Source organism: Drosophila obscura, unplaced genomic scaffold (assembly GCF_018151105.1).
Source record: "Drosophila obscura isolate BZ-5 IFL unplaced genomic scaffold, ASM1815110v1 contig_194, whole genome shotgun sequence".
NCBI classification, from domain to species: Eukaryota; Metazoa; Arthropoda; class Insecta; order Diptera; family Drosophilidae; genus Drosophila; species Drosophila obscura.
This window is the reverse complement of record NW_024542783.1, coordinates 1031108-1037107: the sequence shown is the minus strand read 5'-3', so window position 1 is coordinate 1037107 and position 6000 is coordinate 1031108.

Genomic DNA, 6000 nt, shown 5'->3' with positions numbered 1-6000 from the left:
TCCAGACTCATGTGAGATCACACTGCTACAAGTGTATTTCAAAATTTCGCCCCGCCCCCTTCCGCCTTGTGGCAGGCACAATTTTAAAGATACGATAAAACTAAAAACGCTGTATCGTAGAGAATGCCCATATCCAACAGATTGCCGAATCTGAATTAGATCGGATTATAATTATAGCCAGAATGAAGAAATTTTCTGCTGGTTCTTCCGCCCCCTCCTGACAGAGACCCGCTACCAATCTCTTTCTCGCTCGCACACTCTGCCGCGTTCAGTGCGCGAGCGACCCCTAGCGGAGAAGATGTAGAATCTAAATGGAACATGTACAATCTAAATGTTAGATGTAGAATATACATTGTAGATGTAGATAGCAGATGTAGCAAAAAATTTTAAAATGTAAAATTTTTATACCCGTACTCAAAAAAGAGTTAAGGGGTATATTAGATTTGTGGTAAAAGTGGATGTGTGTAACGCAGAGAAGGAAAATTTTCCGACCCCATAAAGTATATATATTCTTGATCAGCATCAATAGCCGAGTCGATATAGCCATGTCTGTCTGTCCGTCCGTCCGTCCGTCTGTCCGTCTCGATGAGCGCCTGGATCTCAGAGACTATAAGAACTAGCGAAACCAAATTTGGTTTCCAGACTTATGTGATATCACACTGCTACAAGTGTATTTCAGAATTTCGCCCCGCCCCCTTCCGCCTTGTGGCAGGCACAATTTTAAAGATACGATAAAACTAAAAACGCAGTATCGTAGAGAATGACCATATCTACCAGACTGCCGAATCTGAATCAGATCGGATCATAATTATAGCCAGAATGAAGAAATTAATTTTCAGTTGCTTCCCCTCCCCCTCCCACCGACGACAACTAAACTCATTCAGTGCGCGAGCAACCCCTAGCGGAGGAGATGTAGAATATGAATGGAACATGTAAAATCTACATGTTAGATGTAGAATAGACATTTTATATGTAGATGTAGATAGCAGATGTAGCAAAAAAATGTAAAAATGTAAAATTTTTTTTTTTTTCTAAAATTCTAAAAAATCATAAGCTCAAAAATGTATATACTGACTGAGTACGGGTATAAGTAGAGTCGTGTCCCAAAAAACGACTCACACGTTCCTTCTCGTTTTTTTTTTAATTCTAAATAATTATATGCTCAAAAATGTATATGCTGACTGAGTACGGGTATAAGTAGAGTCGCGTCCCCAGAAGCGACTCACACGTTCCTTCTCGTTTTTTTTAAATTTTAAAATTCTAAAAAATCATGCTCAAAAATGTATATATTGACTGAGTACGGGTATAAGTAGAGTCACGTCCGCAGAAGCGACTCACACGTTCCTTCTCGGTTTCTTTTGTTTGTTTGCTGAATACCACCACTATTTTTTCGTGTAGTCCAATGCTCGGCCAAATTGGGCCTCTTTTTATATTCCGCTAAAAGTGGAAAATAGAGCAAAAAATGACGTTTCTTAAAAAAAATCTAATAAAATATAATCGCAAGAAATATTTAGTTTTTTGTCTTAATTCATATTTTAGATTTGTTCAGTAAATTAGGGAAACAAATTTTGTTTCCTAGCTTCCTAGCTTGAGTACTTTTTAAGAAAAATGCATTAACCTTAAAAATGGTCCAAATTTGAACAACGATTATAAATCTTAAAATTTTTTTGTAAATTATAAAATACTGGTTTTGAATAGCTTGATCAATTTCTAATTGAAGTGTAACAAAAGTTTTCCCAAATTCAACAACGCGATATCCGACTTTTGCAACGAGTTTTCGGAAAACGAGCCACTGTGCGCCGGTCCAGCAGTATTTTGGTGGTTGGTTCCGAAACGGTGATATTTGGTGTCAGCGAAATTAAAACATACAGCAGCCTTTCAATTTGAATCCAGCCAGCGATGCAAGCGTTCGCCCCACTCCAGAAGGCAGCCGATCGAACATGCTGGGAGAGGTCTAACAGCGACTGAGCATAACAATCTAACTCTTATACTTATACTTATAACTCTTATACTTATGCTGTTCTTTGCTATACTGCTGCTCCAACATTCCGTCCCCGTTGAAGACCTCTGGCAATTTTGCCAGTTTGTGTACAACGCCTGCGGAAGTTTGCACCTCTGCCACGCGCACTCTCCGATCTTCTCCTGCCGTCGTTGCCACCACTTTCCCTGTGGTCCACTTCTGAGGCGGTGTGTTGTCCTCATGGACGAGGACTGCCTCGAGGTTCGGCCCTTGGTGGACCAATGCTGTCACTGCTGCAGGCTGGCCAGGTAGTCCTTGGACCAGCCCTGCCAAAACTGCAGCTTGAGCACGCCACCGCTTCAAAAACTCGAAGCTGCCCTTGCTGCATTTGGCGTCTTGCTCGGATTCGGGCGGCAGCGAAAGAAGTGGCTGCCCGATGAGCAGGTGGCCTGGCGTCGGGGCTTCTCCATCGTTGGGGTCGTTGCCTGGCGAAGCGATTGGTCGGGTGTTGAGGATGGCCTCTACTTCGACCAGAGGGGTGCTCATCTCGTACGCGGTGAGCTTGGCGTTGCCAACTCCGCGTATCAGCCGTTGTTTGGCTGCCTTGACTGCCGCCTCCCAAAGCACGCCGAAGTGCGGTGCTCTCGGTGGTATGAAACACCACTCGATGCCGTGCTGCGTACGTCCTGAGCCGATCCTGATCCCTCTGAAACTCTGCGTGAAGCTCTTCCAGCACTCGGCTCGCGCCCGCGAAGTTGGTGGCGCTGTAGATCTTCTCCGGAAGACCTCTCCTTCCGACGAACCTTTTGAATACACTTAAAAAGACTGTCAGTTGATAAGTGGACTACTAACTCGAGGTGAACAGTCAATGAAACAAAACACACGAACACCTGAAACGGACCGCAGAAATCTACCCCACAAATCAGAAAGGGGCGAGCTCTTCGCACTCGGTCAGCTGGCAGCTTTCCCATGATCTGTCCCATCAGGATGGGCTTGTATCGGAAACAGAGCACACAATTCCTCAAGATCCTTGTGCATGCTTCTCGGGCGTTCACGAGCCAAATCTGCTTATCCCTTAGAAGGGAAACCATTACTTTTGCACCTGCATGATAATGAGCACGATGCAAATGGCGTAGAAACATTGTCACGAACTGCGATTTTTGCAACAGCAGTAGAGGAATTCACATATGCCATGATCCGAAGCAACTTCTGATACGACGAGCATTTTCCAATCAGCTTGATGACCTCATTGGTCTGACCCTTTGCCACAGAATGTGCTGTCCGACTTTTCTTGTCTTCCGACTTTTCCAGTTCTGGGGACAACTCAACCTGATCAAGACGCGGCCAATTCTCAGGACCACTAAGAAGAAAATGCGACTCATTAGTCCACAATGAGCACGTTACACCGTCTACATCTGTTTTGAGATACTCGTGCCTTTGCTGTAAGAAGTCGGGATAAAACATTTTTGTCGTCCTTGGTACGGACGTATATACAGCATCCGTACGCATCACCTGTGCATCAGCGAATCCGGATTTGGACAGTTGAATTATTGGCAAGACCAATAAAGCGAGGTACAGACATCTTGTCTAGTTCGAGCAAATTCTGCTCGAGCCTGTTCCAACTCGTATGCAGACTCATGGGAACTGACTCGTCCCAGTCCAACTATTGCCTCCACAGATGCTGCACCAAGGTCTTTGCCCTGGTAATTAAAGGACATAGCAACCCTAATGGTTCGAACAATCGCGACGCAACTGACAATATGTTGCGCTTTGTAGGGGATAATGAATCAAAGAAGTCGTCTAACTGATAGTGAAACAAATCAGTTTGCAGATTCGAACGAATTGGGAGTGTTTTAATGGAATCCTTTCGTTCTCTTTCGTAGTGACCAGACGTGTTTCTATTTTGAACTCCGTATTTTCCTTTAATTTTGCTTAAACAGCTGGTGTTTTTATCTTTTAATTAATTTAATTTAATTAAGTAACATTAAAATCCATCCTTACCGCGGGTGCACGCCTAATAATTGTGTAAAAACACAACTTATTTAATTAATTTTGTGCGTCGGTTAGTCGTGTGTTTGTGCTGTTGCTTTTCGTATGTTCGCCCTCTCATTACATTTAGCCGCTCTTTGTCGTAGCTTTTGCCGTCTATCACTCTCTCTCTCTTCCACCTAACTCTCAATATCTGTTCTTTCTCTCTCGCTCTCGTAACTTTCTGTGCAGTAACGCTCTCACTTATAAGCTGTTGCTGCAACCACTCTCCTCTCTTTTTTTATTTTTACCGATTTCAGTTTAAGCATTGCTCTAAGCATCTGCTCTGCATACTGGTCTGATTGCTATTTGTTTAGAATTTTTTTTTTCCTCGAAATAAAAAAATAAAAGACATTATTGTGGAATTTTCTGTCGTCTGCGCCAAAAAAACCTGCAAGAAGCAGATCACCCATGACCAACCCAATATCCCTTGCTGGCTTTCCGAAAGCGAAGTGCACAAATGTGTAGGGATATCGGGCCGTATAAGGAGATGCCATTTCCTTAAACAACAGAATGCATTATAGTTGTCAGGAATGCCGTTGTGTGGAAAACGACATGCGTTCGTTCATGAGGCAGACGCAGAGTGGCTTTAAAGAGCTGATCGTGGGCTATCGGCTTTTGCCCATGGACACTCAGTTCAGTAGTTTACAGCTACTGGCTGAGTCTCCGAGTCGCACGAAGTATACTCCGCGGGACTTGCAAACGTAATCACCTGCTGCACTAAGGGAGTGGTCGGAGTAAGTTTTCGGATGCCGGCAGACGTGAGGCAGTCGTCACTTGCAAGATCGTTGCTGGTGATGCAGATTCGGGAGCCGAATGCGGCACTTCGGAGAGAATGCAGTTAGATATGTCTGTAGCGTCCGTGTAAGTCGAGTCCGCACCCAACTCCTTAACTATCCCCTCAGTTTCGCTCCCACCAGCTAATAGATGTCCAGGACCACCGGATAATGGCATCACAGGTACTAGGCCTGTGCTTCCAAAACCACTGGTGGGAGTCCCACCAAAGCGACAAGTTTTTGTCTCGCGGCTAGCCACTGACCTCACATCCAATGATGTAACCGCATTTATACAAAGCTAAATGAAAGCCGTCGGCTTAAAGGTGGAAAAATTTAATTTTTCTTACACCAGGGAGATATCTTCCTTTAAGATAAGCGTATCCCCGACTCAATTTGACACCATTTGTTCCGCCAAGTTTTGGCCGGAGCATTTGGTCGTCAAAAAGTTTAAGGCTAAGAAAAAGAATAGGCCTCCCATAACTCTTCCTAGTAGTCAGACCGGTGCTTCATCTTTACCCTCATCTTCCACCTCAACTTCTACCCATCAAAAAAACTAACTTCCTCTCTTTTAGTTACCTACCAGAATGCTAGAGGCTTGCGTAGTAAGCTCAACTCAGCTCTTTTTCTTGAGAGTCTTTTGGCAGGTCGGTACACAATTTTTAGAAATGACCGTTCGTCTCGACGTGGAGTTGGGTTCCTCATTGCAGTGGACTCAAACTTCACTTCGGAACTGATTCTCCCAGGCTTTTCCATTTTCATTACTTGCTCGTATATTCCACCTTCCTCGGATATCTTAATATACGAGCATCAACTGTCCGCCTTATAAATTGTTTCTTCCTCGCTATCAGATAAAGACCATATAATAGTTCTTGGTGGTTTCAATTTGCCAGGTACTGTTTGGCCTTCGGTAAACGAGTCTAATAATCTTGTGCCCATGTCACGACATGACCTTATCGACGGCTTGCTAGACCTATCCCTATCTCAAGTCAATCAGGTTAAAAATTCCTCGGGTCGATTGCTTGATCTGTGCTTTGTCTCTGATCCGAACATAGCGTTGCTAACCCTAGCCCTTCCTCTCACTATACCTGAAGACTCCTACCTATAAAAAAATGACCTATTTCGATGCGGGATACGATTTTCACAGGACCCTAATAGTAAGCGTAGAACGTCCGCACATCCATCCTCGCTATCATTTCTCAATATGTCAGCAAACAATGATCAGGAAATTGCCGATCT